This window comes from Dunckerocampus dactyliophorus, chromosome 15, assembly GCF_027744805.1.
Source record: "Dunckerocampus dactyliophorus isolate RoL2022-P2 chromosome 15, RoL_Ddac_1.1, whole genome shotgun sequence".
NCBI classification, from domain to species: domain Eukaryota; kingdom Metazoa; phylum Chordata; class Actinopteri; order Syngnathiformes; family Syngnathidae; genus Dunckerocampus; species Dunckerocampus dactyliophorus.
This window is the reverse complement of record NC_072833.1, coordinates 6530997-6550133: the sequence shown is the minus strand read 5'-3', so window position 1 is coordinate 6550133 and position 19137 is coordinate 6530997. Positions and strand designations below refer to the sequence as shown.

Sequence of the window (19137 nt, the reverse complement as noted above, 5' to 3'; positions counted from 1 at the left end):
GGAGTGGTGATAAAAGTTAGCGTGCGCAGAGGAGAGCTGTCAGACTGTGCAGAGACGAGCCAGAAACCACAAGCCAAAGCGGACTCCCACCATCAGGACCAAGAAGACCAGACATGCATTCCACGCGTGGGTTCTGAGCCGCTAAGGAATTGTTTAAAATGATTTTTATCCACCTGAACTGAACTAGTGGGATATTCCAGAAGACAACTGAGGAGGATTTCAGTCTCTAGTGGTGGATGAGATGCCATCAGTGATGCGTTAAAGGACCAATAATCAAATCTGATAAAGTGACATCAACTCGGGTCTTTTACCAGATCTTAACACTGGATTGTAGCAGCAGCAGCCGCGGCAGCAGCCCACCTCATGGTTTAAAAGGGTGTTAATGCGCGGGAAGGGAGTGGGACACTTCCAGGTAAGATGCATTCACTGTCTTCTTTAACTTTGCCTTGAATGCTGGTATACCTATACATCTAATCAATACTGAAACAATTAGCTGCAAAATGAGCATTTAACTGTCAAGCCACAGAGAAAAGGCTAAATTATTCACTCATACCTGCAATTTATTAGTGGGGGGAATTGACTTTTTTCCCTCCCCAGCAGAGGAAGCAAACAGGCGATTATTTATTAATGGCAAACGTTGCTCTCACTGTAGTTTGATTTGGATTGAAACTGACAGGCTCACACTTTTTTGTACTTGCAATACAAACTCTGCTATCCAAATCCAGCCTTGCACCTGCAGCTCCTCTGCCGAGCACTATTGGGTTTCTGCCCCTTAGACAGAAACCAGAGTAATATTTACTAGCAGCTTCCATCCAAGTTCATTCATTTTAATTGTGATTTAGTGATTTCACCTCCAGTCCAATGTTGGCTGGCCTGTATAGCAAATATGAGTCCTCAGATGATGAAATGTAGCAGCAGAGGCGCTCCAGACTGCAGCCTAGTCTATATACTTGCTGCCACTCTTATAATTGCCATGATAAATAACAGACAGAGAGCAAATGAAAGAGAGAGCGGCGCGGGGGGACTACGGACAATATGTATCCTGACAACTCTAACATCATATTAGGGAAGGTGCTTTCATGGCTTTCCATAACTATTCTTTCTCGGCTATTCCACAAGCAGCAATTTTTATTTTATATTGTCATAAACAAAGCCCTCACATCTTGAATCTAAAGTCAATCAGAAGAAATTAATCATCATGAAAACTTCATTAACTGTATTTTCATAGCCTACAACAGGACTAAATTGTTTTGGAGGCCACATGCTCACAAAGCTAAGCGCCGGTGGGCCGAACTTCTCCATTAACTCTTATCCTAATGTTGTATATCATGTCAATGCAAGACTCTGCCAAACATGAACATCTTTACCTCACCAAATGGATAATTAAAAGAAGCAATACAATATGTTCACCCTGGTCAAAGAACCTTGTCAAAGATCTTCTATCAAACAGGAGCGCTCTTCAGCTTTGACGCATGTACGCCAAATCCACTCATCAAAGATCTTCTATGTGACAGGAGTGCTCTGCTGTTGAGAAGGACCTACTGCAAAAACACTATTCAAAGATCATCTTTTATGACAGGAACTCCCTGTTGTTTTTTAGGACCTACAACAGAAATGCTAGTAAAGTGTTCTCTAAATGACAGGAGCTGTTTTTAAGGACCTACTGCAAAAAACACTGGTCAAAGATTGTCTATATAACAAGAGCGCTCTTCTGTTTTTAAGCATGTACAGTGTTCCCTTGTTTATCACAGGGGATAAGTTCCCAAAATAGCCCACAATAAGTGAAATCTGTGAAGTAGCCAACTTCATTTTTTTCCAATGATTATACTGTACATGTTTTAAGGCTGTAAAACCCCTCACCATACACTTGATACACTTTTCACAGAAGGCAATAACATTTTTTCACATTTCTCTCTTGTTTAAACACTCTTAAAAAAGTTCAAACCTTTGTTTCAATTTTAATGATCAACCTTAATGATCAACACAAGAAATGATTAAGTCACTCACGCATATTTCACTCACGTGGCCGTGCCTTTTCGTGCTGGCGCTGTTCCGCTGTACTGTAGCGTTTTAGTATCCTTGTTAAAACATACTGCTGCAGACGAAGCGAAGATTCATTTACAAGCTAGCAAGCAAGCAAGCAAGCTAGCGATGACAAAGGAGACATGGCAAGAGAGCAAGAAGGAGTGTTTGACAATGGTCTACGGCCAATCAGGACGCAGAAAACAATAGGCGGTGCAGACAGACGAGAGACGGAACAGGTAGACACTCAACTTCCCACAATGCAATTCTTCTTTAAGGGCCAGGCTCGCCCTGCAACAGCGCTCATACGCTAGGAGTAAAAAAAAAAAAAAAAGAAGCACTAAAAAAAATCAGCAAAACAGCAAATCTGAAAAAGGTGAACCGCGTAGAGCGAGGGAACACTGTATTCCAAATCCACTAGTCAAAGATTCTCTACATGACAGGAGCTCACTGCTTTTTTTAAGGGCCTACTGCGAAAACACCAGTCAAAGATTGTCTATACTGTATAGCAGGAGCACTCTTTTGTTTTTAAGCACTAGTCAAAGATCCTCAACATGACAGGAGCTCACTGCTGTTTTTAAAGGACCTACTGCAAAAACACGGACCTCCCTGTTATTTTTCAGAACCTACAGCAAAAATGCTAGTCAAAGATCATCTATATGACAGGAGCGCGCCGCTGTTTTTAAGGGCCAGCTGCGAAAACACCAGTCAAAGATCGTCTATATACCAGGAGCGCTCGTTTGTTTTTAAGCACGTACTCCAAATCCTCTAGTCAAAGAGTCTCTATATGACAGGAACGCGCTGCTGTTTTAAAGGACCTACTGCAAAAACACGAGTCAAAGATCATCTATATGACAGGACCTACCTGCTGTTTTTAAGGGCCTACTGCGAAAACACCAGTCAAAGATTGTCTATACAACATTATACATACATTAACATATCACAATATTTTTAAGCATGTACTCCAAATCCTCTAGTCAAAGATCCTCTATATGACAAGACCTCCCTGCTGTTTTTCAGGGCATACTGCAAAAAAAAAACACAAAAAAAACACATCAAAGATTCTCTATAAAACAGGAGTGTTTTCTTTTTTCCACTACACATCCTATAGTCTTAATCCACTGGTCAAAGATCGTCTACGTGACAACAGCACTCTGCAGTTTTTACAGACCTACTGCAAAAACGCTAGTCAAAGATCCTCTATTTGACAGGAGCGCATTCCTGTTTTTTAATACCTCCTACCAACACACTAGTCTACAGTATGTATATGACAATTCCCCGTAGCTTCACTACACAAAACACTGTACAAAGATCCTTTATAGGACAAGAGTGCTTTGCTGTTTTCAGGAACATGCCACGAGAACTGACGTCATTTTGCCTGGAGGCTGCCAGCTGAATCGGCCTGCCCAACAACACCAAGATTATAAACAACAGTATTGATCAACTTCAACTGCATGGTTGTAGACGTCAACAGCGTCTCCCACTGGGCATACTTGAAATGTAACCCCAAACCTTCTATGTCCCTGGAATACAAAGAGTGAATCTATGAGGCAATCACATCATTACTTCATCACAACCTGCCCATGTTGATCTCTCAAGTACTGTGACAAACACGAAAGTTTGACCAAATCCAAAATGGATGCGAGACCAGATTATTCCCCCAAGATGTGCAGGACAGTTCTTTGCTGTCCTAATATTTCTGGCCCATTCGGTGTCCTTGTCTCTGAGCACAACTGGCAGTACTGGTGGGCTCCAATTAGCCGGAAGCATTGTATTAGTAACAGCTCCTTCACCATGAATGATGAGGCTTTAGCGCTCCAGGCTCACTGCCTCAGGTCACGCTGGTCCTCCTCCAGCTGGACGACCTGGCGCTGACTTGTCTGGCCAGCGCCAGCACATCAGGCCAATGTCACCTCTTTTTTTTTTTTTAAATTCTGGCCTGTCGATCCAAGTAATGATGCTGAGGCTTTATGGTCGAGCACTTCGAGGCAACGGGTTGAAAAATGACCAGCTGTGGCACGTGACACACCATCAACTCTTTGAATTAGTGTTTTTTTGTCTAATTATTGGTGTAGACCCTATAAGCCATTGCCTTTTCTTCATATTTAGTTGGAACTAGTAGGCTTTCCACTGTCTGTCTGCATAGGTGGCCCTCTAGACTCTCTGCTTACCTTATGGTTGCCCCACAGCCTGGCCAGGCCGTTGGGGTCCATGATGCGAAAAACTTTGCTTTCGGGGTCTTCCCAACGGATGTAGTTCTCGTACCGGCTGTCTGACAGGAGCTGGTAGACGTAGTCCCACAGAAGCCTGCAGTCTGATAGAACACAACAAGGGGAACCGTTGAGTCATTCTTAAAAAAAAAAACAAAAAAACATGTTACGCGGTTTCCCCCCTTCTGCTGAGTCTGTATGTGGGATTTTGGTCCATTCATAGGTCACTCATGATGCACTTCGTCCCTCTATGGTTTAAGTTCTTCCACATCAAACTTGTCCAACCATACTTTTGCAGTATAAAAACACGTGGTATCTGGGGATTTCTATGATATGCTGTGATGTATGTACCAGTGTCATGGTCCTTTGGCATTTAAGCCTAGGTCACTGCACAGTCTGGCCATCCTGCTCTTTTTTGCACAGAAAACTGCTACTGACTGCATATTTTCTCTATTTTGGACCAATCTCCAAAGATGTAGTGTATGCGAAAATCATATTACATCACAACTTTCCGGAACACTGGCACTGATGCCACTTTCAAAGTCACTTAATTCACATTTCTTCTCTTTTTGGATGCTCGATTTGAGCTAATAACGCTAATTTACATGCATGCGCCCATGGCTCTTTATACTCCAACAACAAATAAACAATCCATACAGTGTAGAGCAGGGGTCCCCAACTACCAGGCTGCGGCTCAGTACCGGTTCGTGGGTGGGAAGCTTTGAGGTGCAATGACTTAAAAAAAAACCAAAACACACTTGGAAATAACTACATCAAATTTTATGTAAATGCTTAGCAATTTTGGAAATATGTGCCATTATTCTAGTTGAAAAATAACATACAGTTACAAATCCCATCGTTTTTGCGTGTATATGTTTGTTGCAAGCAGCGACCTGTCCCGCTTTGTTCGACGTTCCTTGAACGCACCGCTGTGCTTATGCTACCATCTCCCACGCTGCACAGATACCGCATTTTTCTTTCACCTCGTATTTGGCCTCAATTTCGGATACTATGTGGGAATGCATTAAGGTAGGTTTTGAAAACGTTATTGAGTGCTAATGTGCACATTTGTCGGTGCCCAACCTCACGTTAATTCATGCTAGCACACTGCCTTTTACCACACACGTCAAACATAATCTTCTCTCTGAAAAACAACCCCCATCAGACTGATGGATGGTGGCTCTACGTTGATTTTGTGCTTTTAATTTGATGTTGTTCCTGTCTTAGTTTTACACAGTACAAAAATTGATCAATTAGATCGGTATAATGTACGAACCCCCCAAACCCGCCACCGAAAAAGTCGAAAAAGGTCAGGGACCACCGATGTAGAGCATGCAGTTCAGATTAATTTGAAAACTCATAACAATTTCACTTAGATAATGATTTGGACCACATGGTCATTTATTAACATGCATATTGCACAACACAGCAGCAACAGAGCCAATGTTGTAATAGCAGCAAGAAGCAAACTGCTCAGCCAGCAGTCAGAGCTGATGAGTTCATTGTAAATAACAGTGCGGCAAGTGTAACACGCATCATGAGTTTCACACCAACAGCTGACTCGCAACATTTTAAAGCGCATGCAGAGGTATATAAATCTGATGATATATTCGGATGCAGCCACTAGTCATGTGCGGCTCGATGCTGAAATATCGATACTTCTGATACCAACTCTTCATGCTCTAAAATCGTTTCTCAAATCAAAATATCAATACTTTCGATACTTCAGTCATTTGAGGTCATGTTTTTTCTGAAATGTTTTGCTGTTGAAACGACGACCGATTGTCAACAGAGCCATGTGTGAATTGTGAAGTTTTCATTGTTATAGTAGTTTTAAATAATTAATCATTTCTTTTAATGGTTTTGTTATTTTACTGATTTTTTTATACCATTTTCCAATTTACAGTATATGAGTTTGTCCTGTTTTTTCTGTTGTTGTATTAGCTTGGCTATATTGTAAATCACCCTGCTACATCAACATACTTCGGGGTTTAAAATAAATGAATAAATAAAACATTATTTATTACATGATTAATCTATTTCAATTAATCATTCAATTAATGAATTAATTAAATGTTTAGTATTCTTTATGCTATGATATGAAATACACTTCAAATTTACCAGACACAGTCGGTGAAATATCGGATCAGTATCGCTGACACGAGCCTGAATTTTACTCGGTATTGAATCGGAAAGGAAATCAGTGGTATCGCACGCCACTACATTCAGCACATTGTAACCTCATTTCTAAAATCACTTTGCTATAAAACAAAAGTGCAACTCTATTTGTTGTGCTGCAACCTAAACTCTATCGTGATACGGCGCTCAGCGGGTTTTTTTGTCTCCTCATCTCCAAGGAGAGTTAAATCTCAGGTTGTGATTGGCGCCCGCTGTGCATGTGTTTGATGTAAGTTGGAAGCGAGGTCTTCTCCCACCAGCCCGCCACTCCCCCCACCCACACCACCATCCATGCACTCTTCCACATTCTGTTTGATCTGGAGTTCCATCTCCCTCTGCTTCATTTCTAGTAAAACTAATTCACCAGCTTCTAAATAAACAGCAACTTGGGAGAGAAGGAGTAAATATGATGAGGTATGAAATAAAAAGGCGGAGGGCAATGGAGGCGCTCGACCTTGTCTGTGACCTGAACAAACTGTAATGAATTCGGAACTTGCGTCTCTGTCCGGTATTGCTGAGAGCAGGTAAACAGGATATGGAGTCCCAGATGGTTTTTGCACACATCATGAAAGTACTGCACAAACTATGATAGCCCACCCAAAATGAAACTTAACTCAAATGAGAATGGGTGCAGACGAAGCCGTCCAAAAAGTGTTTGCCGTGGAGTTTTCCTGTGAGACGAGGTACACCCTTGTAAGATGCTTCATGCATTAGAGATGTGGGGAAGAAGGGAACCTGGAAACACACCAGTGGATCTCTTTTTTTCCACTTTACATCAAACTTAATCTCACTCAACTACAGGACAAACTTTTGTACATGCAGCGGACGATGGTAACAAGTAGTAGAAGTGCTTCTTATACTGTATATGACCTAGTTATATTTCAGTAAAACACAATAAAACAACACTTTACTAAAACTACCTTCTGGCCCTTTAAGGCAGGATTCTCAAGTAGTGGCTCGTGACACAAAAATAGGTCATGGACCTGTTTAGTGGTGGACAATGAGTCAAATCAATACCTTTAATGCAATTCTAATGTTCACTCTTTGGTTTTAAAAAGGATTTTTACTTTGGCGGTCGAGCACCTGAAACATGCCACAGTGTAGCGTAGCTTTATTCTCGATTCACGCATGGATCCGTTTACGATCGGTCATCGTTTCAACGTTTCAGACAAACACGGCCTCAAATCACTAAAGATCGAAAGTATCAATATTTTGATTTTAGCACCCATTATATAGTATCAACAGCTGGTATCGGAAGTATCAATATTTCAGTATCGGTCCGCCCATTACTGGTGCGCTCATTAACACAAGAACTACAGTACGCATGCCGAATGCTGGAGATGAGGTCCGTCCTGCTAGCAGAGTTCAAGCGACAGAAAGATAAATGGTGTAAGTAATTAAGCAATGAGTGTCAGGTCATAATGGCAATGCTGCCATCTCGTAGTTAATAGCTGATGAATGAACACTGTGCTCCATTCACACACCCAATTAAGACAACATATTACTCATAGTGAGCTCTTCTGTATCTGTGGAGATTTTTTTTTTTATACAAAAGAAAAGTCTTCAGTTTGTCTTCAGAATCCCCGAGTAGAAGAGTTGGGATGTATTCTACCTGTGTGCCTGTTCACAGCTGGAAACCTGCTTTGATGCACCGATGTGAGCCATCACACAAAGCGTCTTTCGCTTATTAGAAAGAGAATTATGAATATTTGTTTGATTTGACCTGCTCTGAACGGCACCCGCATCTTGACGATCTCTGTTTAAATATTCATTTTACTGTGTTAGCTATGTGGAAAACACACAGACTGTGTATGTTTCCCCTCTCTGGCCTTCATTCGGAGCGCCTTGCTGGGTGCTCTCAGCACCCCCGCAGGCTACTGGGGGCACGAAAGGGGGGAGTCTGTAACCTAAAGACTTGATACTGGCAGCCTGTGGCTTCCAATCTAACCGCCCTCTCTCACTTATCTGGAAAATAAGCCATTTTAATTGCTTACACACACAGCCTTATCCGGCCATGTCGTGAGCGCAGAGATAAGGGTTACACAGAATCAGGCATTAGTAACAGGATGAGAGGACCGCAGAAAAACAGAGCTGCGGGGTCCCCAGAGGAGCAGGAGTCAGGAAATAGCCATAGCCATCCTATTAATTTCAAACCCGAGCTGCTCTCTGTCAGGCTCAGGAGGCGGCTGTTGTTCGCCTAAATTCATGGTCGCTTTTAATGATCTATTTAAAAAGGTGATACTGCAGAGGAAAGAATGTATAAAATTATGCAGCTTATTGAGCAAAATGACCCTGACGGTGACGTTTGCTATTAATCCTGAATCGTAATTAATCCCGCCACAGGGAACGTGTCATGCTGACATCGACACGGCAATAATACCACAAGGACATGCAACATTGCTGTCTTTTTACCCAAAATGACAAAAAATGGGCGGGTCTTAGTCCGCTTGCAATTGAACTCAGGTGTGGTTTGGCTCCGCGAACCAAAGACACGGACCAGTGTTAAAGCGACGGCACAAGGCATGGAATAATGACAAAAATGTAAGAAAGTCCTGTCCCTCTGCTCTGCTCCTCTGGGTGTGTATTGGACAAGGGTGCTCTTTCAAAGTATATTTTAGAAGATTTTTGTGAAATTGTAGCTGGTAAATACAGCAAATCTAAAAATAACCCAGCAGATGGCATTTTGGTTTGGAATATTTGAGTTAAATCGTGTAATGTGTCACGAACGCTTCCCAGTTATGTCCTTACTTTATGCATTTGTTTTTTACATTGCAGGCTTTGGTCACGTGACAAAAATACTGGCGTGAACGCTAAGCAAACCCCACACCAAAACAGTGGAACCTCTGTTTTAGTCATGAATCTGTTTTAAAAGGTCCAACCACAACCAAAGTGTATGAAAACCAAATCCATGTAAATCCAATTAATCTGTTCAAGACACCCAGAAATAACAACAAAAAACTAAATTCTAAGTGACCAATGAAACTGATTGATAAATGAACTTTTAACATCACTTTTACAATATTGCTGGTGAAGACAGGGATGAGCAGAGGGAGGAGGGGAGGGGACAGAAGAGCCATGTGGACGCTGTTTCACTCTAGTCTGTTACAATCTTTACTTTGAAAAGTGTAACGAGTGTAAAAGTGGCTATAGGAGTGTTATTCCATGTCTAGAGGGCTCTAATAACGCTAAAAACCGTACTTAGAAGGTTATAAACAGGTTTTCTATGCTCTAACTACGAAAATATTCCATTTATAAAGAAAGAATCCCACTTCAGGAAAATTCACTGATCACAGCCGAGTCTGGAACCCATTAACCGCGATAAAGGAGGGATTACTGTACATATAATGACAAATGAAATGCATAAATGAACGTTTGACATCACTTTTGCCTTCATGGAAGACTAGAAAACACAGAGATGAGTGGAGGGAGGATGGAAAAGGGATGGAAGAGCCATTCATTCTAGTCCGTTATAAACTTAGCTGTATACTTGCTCACTTGAAATTTAGTGAACACATCCGCAGCGGGCACAATCATCATTACACACTCTGGCCCAGCTCACGGTCTGTTATGTGTTTCTGTTAAACCGTTCCCCTTGCAACCTGTTGGTTAGGAACCTTTACATTACAATCCTATTGTAATAGACGCTACCTTCGTACTTTGCTACGACGTCTTTTATGAATTGAATAATGTTTCTCACTTTCTTCATCAAAATTTTGGCACTTGCAACTTTCTATGGTGTCTTGATAGCTTATTTTTGTAATTAAAAAAAACAAACAAACACACAGAACACTCAGAAATACGCAGTGCGCTTGATATTAGAAGGGAGAAAGGAGACCTAAACTGAGTTATTCATCCTTCTGTGTGTGTTCTGTGAACAAATAAACCACACCCACACACACATAATAAAGATGATTAAAAGATTACCTGGCTGCAATCTGTCTATAGTGTCCCAACTCTAAAACAACCACTGTCCATTCTTCACCAACACGTGGATGCTCAGTCTAGCCGTACGATAACCGAGGCATACTGAATTTTGGCAATAATTTGCGTTGAAAACCGAACCCTACAAAAACAGGGGCATACAAAAACTGAAGTTCCACAGTATTTTTGATATATTTTTGGCCCAGACCAGAGTACCGAACCAGAAGTGTGGACGCAGCCTTAAACTCCAGGCATAAATGTCAATGACAAACATGAGCTATGTGCAGTAAGAGGGCATCTGTAAAGCTGCACACTCCATTTTACTGTAGTAATGTTCAGCCTTCCGCTGTTTTGTTTGCCTGTAAAGGCATCATGCTGCCGTATTTACATTTTTAAGTCAACATACAATCATGTCACAACCTTCTCGCAAAGGATTCAGGGCTCGCCAGAGTATCTCACTGTGTATTGTTTTGACCCGCGCGCCCTGCATGAAGAACTAGTGAGCACAGTGGCTGAGTAAATGTCAGCTCCACTCGGCTTCTAATGAGACCAGAGACTAAGAAGAGCGCTGACACCATCATAGGCGCTGTGCTGAGAGGCTCATTTACATTCTGCCAGCCGACAGCCGCAGTTATGAAGGGGAAGAGATGGGGAAAAAAATCAGAGCCAGGAAAACACATTTGGTTCTGGCCTGAGGACGTTTTGCTTTTGGTTTTGTTACACTGTCAGTGGCTTTCATCAATATTCTTATATTGGCAATGGGCAAAATGATTCAAACTTGACCCTTTAGTACCTTTCAGCTAATAAATGCTATCAAACTGCACAGTGCAGCCAATGCAGCTGCATATTTGGGGCTCCTCCAGTAGCAATGCCTCTTTTTTGTTTTGTGTGTTTATTTGCAACAAAATAATCAATATCAGGACCAACAGTAACGCTTATGTCACCAAGCGTCTTTGCTGTCTTTAAGCACTTTTGATTTGTGGGCACATTAAGGTGAGCTGAATATTTCATTTTCAGTCTCCATCAAGGACTCTTTGTCAATCACGTTCTGAAATGGTTAACTTGAGCTTGAAGTCCAAGGCTGAGCAACCAATTACACCGGCAAGCTCAAGATGCAGGCAGCTAATTACCAAACCTGGAGTGGGCAGTCTATCCTCTATCTGTTGACACTATTCTTTTAATGACATTTATGCATGGATTTCATCGCTATCAAACAGTTGCACAAAATGGACGAGCTCATTTGCAGAGTCTTATTAGGGAACACCAAACATTTCAGTGAGATAACTGTGAATTCCGCAGCGGTGAAAGTCTCATAAAAGTTCACAATCTTGCTGTAATAAGGCATCATTCTGCAATGCAATGTGCTGGTTCATCATCAGAGTGCGAGTGGTCCAAGCAGTTTGCATATAACGTTGTGCTAATTGTCCATAATTGATGCTACTGTTGTGCAAGATTACTAGGATGAAGAGCACTTTAAACTTGTAAAAGTTAGTTTTAAAACTTTAGTAGGCAGTTGGTTGTTTTTCTAGCAATACAAACACAGTGCAACCTTAGTTTGATAGTTTAATAAGCTTTTTACTCCAAACACCAAATATGTTTTTGATAACGATACTACAACGATGCAATGATTGCAAGATAATTGATATACTGTATCTACAGTTATGGTTCTTACTGTCTATAAAAGGTTTGCAGCATTTCTTGAAATGCTGGGTTTTCAACTGTATTAAAGAGCAGCGTTTCTTTAGCAATGCATTCAACTTCACTCTCTGTGAACTCACATCATTTTGCGCTGTTCCGTTTGTATTTACTTTGCCGATGAAACGTCTCGTTGAGTGTTGACTGTGGGTGTGTCGTTTTTTCCCCAGATGGCAAAACTGGGTCGTGTGGATATGTTTGAGGTGGTTCGTTTTGTTGCATTTTACGTTGCCACCACTTTGAACAAACTCAGCAAACTTGCTCGTTCAAGCGGATGGGCTCTTTGCTCATTGCAGCATGGAAAATGTGGCATTTGGCTTTGCAATAACCTTTTTTCCTCCTAATTTCTACTACGTTACCTTGTATTGCTCCTCACTCTTTTGCTGTGTACATGCTAGCGGCCCTGCCTCCACCCCCACAGAGACAAAGCGACCATATGACTGACGAGAGGTCTCACTCCGTTCAAACCGTTCTATGGAACGCCTGTTCTATGAAGCGTTGGCGTGCTGAATGAATGAAACCTCTTCCTGCCTGTTTGGAGGCGGGAGACGGGGAAAACAGACACGCATGCACATACAATATATGGAGGCCGGCAAAATTTGTAATTAATGAATTTATTATCGCGAGACAGTTTTTGATCTCATCACGTTTTGATCTCGTGAGGTCTTGTGACACCCCTACTAATTAAAAATGAATTAATTACATTTTAAGAACATGCCGAGGGCCAATAAAAATTAGCTACAGGCTAAAAATGCCCCCCTGGCGGCACTTTGGACACACCTTGCCTAAATCTTTTAATAAGTGGTGGCTGAAGGTTCCAGTGTGTTATTTAGACAACTCCTGTGTGAGCATGATTGAATGCAGTTAGTAGTTTCTCTTTGGCAGCATAAAATGTGTTTGACTGCGCTCATTGGATTGAGAAGCTACTTGACACGGTTGTGTGAGTACAGTCTTTGAGAGATAACAATACCATACTTATTTTGTCCTCAAAACGTTTGAATTTGTGGTGCTTGTAGCGCTTGAAGTATTAAGCTCCTGTTGAAAGTTTCAAGGACACCTGTTGAAACTGTTATCTACTTTGTGCAATGAGGCAGAAAAAACCCTGCACTCACTGGCTTATACACACTTCCATCTATCCAGTTTTCCTATAAAGCCAACCAGGGTGGAAAGGGTCATGGGGAAATGGAGCCTATCTAGCCTTCAATGGGCGAGAGGAGGGGTGCATCACAAAAAGAGGCCCATTCTGGCTGGCAGTTTAAATCCAGAGCCTCTCTTGCCTCCAGCTGGAGTGCCCACCCACTTCACCACTGTCCTACCTATTACGCATTTTGTGTAACCTCATATTTACGATGATGATTTAACAGCCGGCTAAACCTGCGGGGATACAGGACCTTTAACGTCAACATTTCAAGAGACCGCGGTTGAAGTTTTAGCAAATCCGAGGAGTCATGTTTGCCGTGGAGCTTTTTAAGGGGGAAATTCTGAGTGATAGTAATGAGCTCCAGGAGACAGAAGCGCTGCGGTTGTAGTCGGCATGCCACCCAATTATCCGCTGGCACCTGTCGAAATCGGCCGTCGCTCTGCGGAGTGACGGCACGTGCGCGGTCCCAGCCCACCCCTGGCTCCCAACTGTATGTCCTCTACTCTCTTATAATGAGGGGGTGTCTCTCTGGCACCATCTTTGGTTCTCGTATGCACTGATGTTTAATGCTAACTTATCTCCCTTTTTAGGTAAAGACACCATTTCTGCCTTACGACAGTTAGACTTATTTTTACCCTGCCTGAGGTCTTTCTTTCGCGCTTATTATAGAGGCTGTTGTATTAACAGCCATTTTGTCAGTCCGGCACAATGTCACACTCCATTATGACCCCAGTGCGTTGAATTGAGCTAGAAATTGCGATTGCCTGAGAAAGTGCGTGTGAATGCTCAGACAAAGAGGCTGGGCATGTAGGCCTTCACTTACAATGGTTGAAGCGTTGCATTTTATTGCCTACATCTTTTTTATTGACAGCTGGAAGGCCATTTCAGATGGCATAGACCTCCACCAAGGTCAATATGCCATTTCTCCATTACGGTGCTGAAACCATCACATATGAGTTTTCTCAGAATTGTGCGAGGCAGCATTGTACTACGTTGTGTATCGCGGCACTTGGGTTGCAAAGCAAATCAGTGTACCCAAGAGATGATATGTGCATCCTCATCCAAGGAAACTAATTAAATGCTATACAGTCCTCACTCGCCACTTTGTGGTTCGAACATCATGCCCTCATTGTATCGCCATAAAAAAAATTTAATAATTAGTAATTGACCGCTGTTTCGTAGTTGACTACAGCCTGTTATTAGAAAAAAATATGCATGAAATGTTAGCCTAAGTTAAGCATTTTCAAGCATAAAAATGAATACATGAACTAAAATACAAATACAGTTAGGGATTGAAGGATGCTGACAAACTGTAGTCTACACTGGCCACTAGGTGTCACTACGCATCAAACGTGATGCTGTCAACAATTATTGCAGATTTCAATTATCTCACAACATGCACAACAATAACAATAATCATCGTCATAATAATCATAATAATAACATGACGTACTATTGTGGCCGTACTCCAGCAAAAACTCAACTCTGAATCCCTGACATCACTTCCTGTTCACACGTCAGGAAGACGTTTACTGAAACACACACGAGCACGAGTCTTATTTATGTCTTAAATGGCTTATTTTATGTGATTATATCTACTATATTGGGTAATATGCGTGTAAACGTGACTGTAGGGGTGTATTGTATGTCAATAAAAAACATATGTAGAAAGTTATCAACAGGTATTCTATGCTTTAACCATGAAAATATTTGATTTTTAATAAGGAATCCTACTTCGTGAAAAAATTTTTTCCTGGATGATAATTGTCCTACAAATTATTGCAGATAAACGATATCATTGGCAACATTATTTTGAAATCCATCCATCCATCCATTTTCTATACCGCTTCTTCTCTTTAGGGTCGCGGGGGCATGCTGGAGCCTATTCCAGCTGACTTCGGGCGACAGGCGGGGTACACCCTGGACTGGTCGCCAGCCAATCGCAGGGCAAATATAGACAACCAACCATTCACACTCACATTCATACCTATGGACAATTTAGAGTCGCCAATTAACCTGAACTGCATGTTTTTGGATGTGGGAGGAAACCGGAGTACCCGGAGAAAACCTACGCACGCACGGGGAGAACATGCAAATCATTTTTTCATTAATGTAATGATAATATATGGCATAATAATGCGAGTACACCGTACCAAAAGCAATAAATGTAATTTTTCAAAAGTATTTAACATTGTAATCGGAATGTCAAGAGCTTTTAAATAAAATACATTAAACAAACTAACAAACAACATAATAAACAAATAAACAAACAAACAAAAAAAAGACCAAAAAAACAAATAAAAATATACACTCACTTTCTTAAAGTCACTTAAAATGGCAAAAATTGCACAATAATATTTCTGATTTTGAATCAGTGTCACTTTCGTTATTGTCTGAATATTGCCAAAAAACAGAAATAACCCGGAAAGACTCTGAAGTTCACATTGTGTGTCAATGCAGATGTCAGCTCATTTGCATATACACTTCCTTGATTCACTTTTATAGCAACATGCGTGGAATACACTTTACGTTCAATAGAGTGTAACATTTGTCCGAGTAAGTTCAAATTGTGTTTTATTGTGTTTTATGCACAACAGGCACGAAGAAAGTATTTGGTCGTGTAGCACACTGCACACAGAGTTCGCAAATACCGTGTAGCACGCCTCTCCTCACTGGGACAAAGAGACTAAATGACTGACAGGAGGGTTCACTCACTCAGTTCAATCAGTTGTAGAACCAGCGCGCCCCAGGTGTTAAGACAGATGCTCAGAGCAAAATCTCTTGTCATCCAGCCTGTTTGGTAGAGAGAGAGAGAGAGAGAGAGAGAGAGAGAGAGAGAGAGGAGGAAAACAAGCACGCATGCACATGTCAATATATCGAAGCCGGCAAAATTATCGCGTTTGTTATTATTTGTCGTGCGGTTAATTGATTTATTTATTGATTATCGTGACAGGCCTACGTATAATATAATTGAATTCAAATTAAATTTTGGCGTAAAGTTTTCCTACATGAATACACAGTGCATCGCCAGCCAAAGCTCCAGCACCAAGTTGCTATGTGATGTACTGTAAAAGGTAATAAACTGTCTTTTCATAGCTTGTAAATGCAATCACACCCCAGCAGGCAATCAATTCTCAGACAGGGTAACATCCCAGTATTACATTAGGTGCTATTAAATCTGCATACTGCATATAGTGTAGGTAAAGCGTAATTACGAGGTGATCATTTAACGTGGGCCAATAAAGTTGATCTTATAAATCATGACAGTTTATGCAGCCTGATCATTATTTATGATCAGTTGGTCAATAAGCAGCACAATTGAACGAGTCCTGTCCTTTTTAATGCTGAAATGTGTGCAAATGGGATAAATAATTCAACCAAAATACCAACCAACCAAGATTTGACCCTTCTTCGTGCATTATTTTCAGTAGGATGATATTATGCATCTAATTGGCATTTATATGCTCCTAATCTCAGCCCCAAATTCCTCCCTGAATCATCTGCAGTGGGATTCTCCAAATGAGGAAACATATTTCCCACATTTATTGTCATATATTACATTTCCTCGACAAAAGAAGGACCGGGCCACCGTGTTCTTAATCGCTTAAATCCACATGCAATCTGGCTCAGCCATCTTAGGCAGGCCTGCACATCCATTAGCCCCCTTTCTCATTTGTGGGGAGAGCTGCCAGCCCATTAGTTCTGATATGCTCTGCTAGATTTCCATGTCCTTCCATTTCAGCAACTTGGGCAAGAAAATGCAAAAAGTTGGGGGATTAATTTGAACTAATCCCACATTTTTCTATTGGCTTTAATTACTTGTTTTGGCCTCTGACACCCTTAATGGTCATCAACAATAGGTTGACTTAGGATCCATATAGGGAAAGAAAAACACTTGTGTCGCACACATGCTCCGTGGGCCGCCACTTCCTTGCTTTTCATCTGAACATTTTGATGGATTCACCCCCCTCCCCGCTGCCAATGTGTTTTTTCCAGTTTGTCTGCCCTTTACTTGGACATATGTTCATTATGAACACACCACCTTCGAGTCATGATAGGGCTGCAGCTCTTCCTTCGTACCTTCAGCTCAATTCTGTCTCCCTTGTGCTTCCCGACAGGAAGATTGAAAGTGACCGTGGAAATTTGGCCCCTGAGAACACTTACAAAGACCCCCTTCCCGATTCAGTCACACAGACTGCAAATGTGAGCGCTGAGGCAGAGCAGTCTTTTCATAGCCAATGTCCAATGCAGGCCTCAATGAAAGCAATCTAATATCACAAATTAGCCTGTCACTTAGCCAGGATTATAACCCTCACGAGGACCGCCGCTAAAATAACATGAGCCTTGTTGCTCACTGATGTAAAACAGAGGACGAGGGTGGAGAAAAAAATCGGGTGCATTTGAATATTTAATCAAGGAAATTATAATGTAATTTAGACAGATCCCCTCACTTTCTTAGCCACTTGCTCATTTCTTGTTTTTTGTACCGCCACAATTCAAGACAGCAGCGATAAGGAGACACCAGGTGCATGATTTATGGCTCACTCATGGGCGTATTGGTCAGCACAGACAATAGAGAGGTAAATGCGACATTTGCACAAGGGCTGGAGATCAGCTATGTTCAACGAGCAGGGCCGTGCTCTCCACGCTTGTTTCCCTCACACTACTTTTTTCAGTATTTTTTTGCTAGTATTTATCCAAGAAATATAACAAAAAATGCCCAGTAATGCAAACAATGCAACAGCTAATTTGCATTAACAAATTAGTTTCAGAGTAAACTGATTCAATGAATGAATCCTATCAATCCAAGTATACAGTATTTCACAAACGTGAGTACAACTACATTTCATCAACCGTTTTACTATATCTTATATATAATATGTTCTGTCAAAGATGTAATATACGTATATACTGTTGAAATCAAACATGGATGTAACTTAGAGTACTCGGTGTACAGCTTATTTAGCGGTAAAGATTTACTCTCCACTGAAAATGAGTTAACACATCCATTATTTGTCACAGCCTTAATCCTCTTGGACAAGGAATTCACCAGAACTGCATAGGTTAGCACTCCTGCATGATGACACCACTGATGGAGATGGTGGATGTAACACACCTTGCACTCCTCCACCTTCCGTCCCTCCTTCCTTCCTTCCGCTTGAGGATGCCCCGCAACTGGAGGAAACATACTTTGACACTCCATGATCTTCATGTTCCTCAGCAAGGCACTTGTCATCTTGTGAGGCGTGTTTTTGCCTCCTTATCATGTTGAAAAACTCCCTTGCAGTCCAGTACATGTTTCTCCCTCAATGAACCGCAGCTGCCCGGTGTCGGCAGCACTCATGCAGGCTGATGACTGTAGGGAAGAAAAACATTTATCTTGCTACTCCCTTGCATTGCCAGCCGTTTAGACAACACAGTAATGTGTGTTGAATCATGTGGACAGCAAATCTGTATTGCTATACAAGCTGTACACCGACTACTGTGAAGTACAGTAAAGTTACATCCCCTCGAGAAGACAGACTAAAATACCTGCTGAATGTTAAATAATGTTAAAAAACGTATTTAGAAGGCCGTAAAGAGGTTTTCTATGGTATGCTCTAACTAGGAAAGTATTCCATTCCATTATCATGGTTGGGTCTGGAACCAATTAACCACGATAAACAAGGGAATACTGTACATGTACCAGTCACGTCAACAGATATGACTTTTGGATATGTACAGAACTAATTTGTCAAAAAAGTTGAAAAAGATCAAATAATACATCTTTATATCAGAGAAGTGACGTTTCAACTAGCTTTCAGTGAACTTTACCAGTGAATAGTTTAATCTTAAAGCAGGCAACACAGGCTGACATTTCAGCTTCCATTCAAAGCACCTTCGCTTTAATTACTCTGCAACTTTGTCTCGCTATTATACAATATGCTCTACGGGTACATTTCCAGCACCAAGCGCAGGCAGTTATCTGAT

General features: G+C 41.4%; 1 protein-coding gene across 1 annotated transcript in view; it reads left to right on the top strand.

The window, feature by feature from the left end:
- The first annotated feature begins 9 nt into the window (after positions 1–9).
- The window catches only part of LOC129195114 (chemokine-like protein TAFA-2), a 48813-nt gene continuing 29685 nt past the window's right edge, over positions 10–19137 (top strand). The window contains exon 1 of the mRNA XM_054800864.1: positions 10–412. The gene's annotated coding sequence lies outside the window, so the exon portion shown is untranslated. The remainder of the gene's footprint in view (positions 413–19137) is intronic.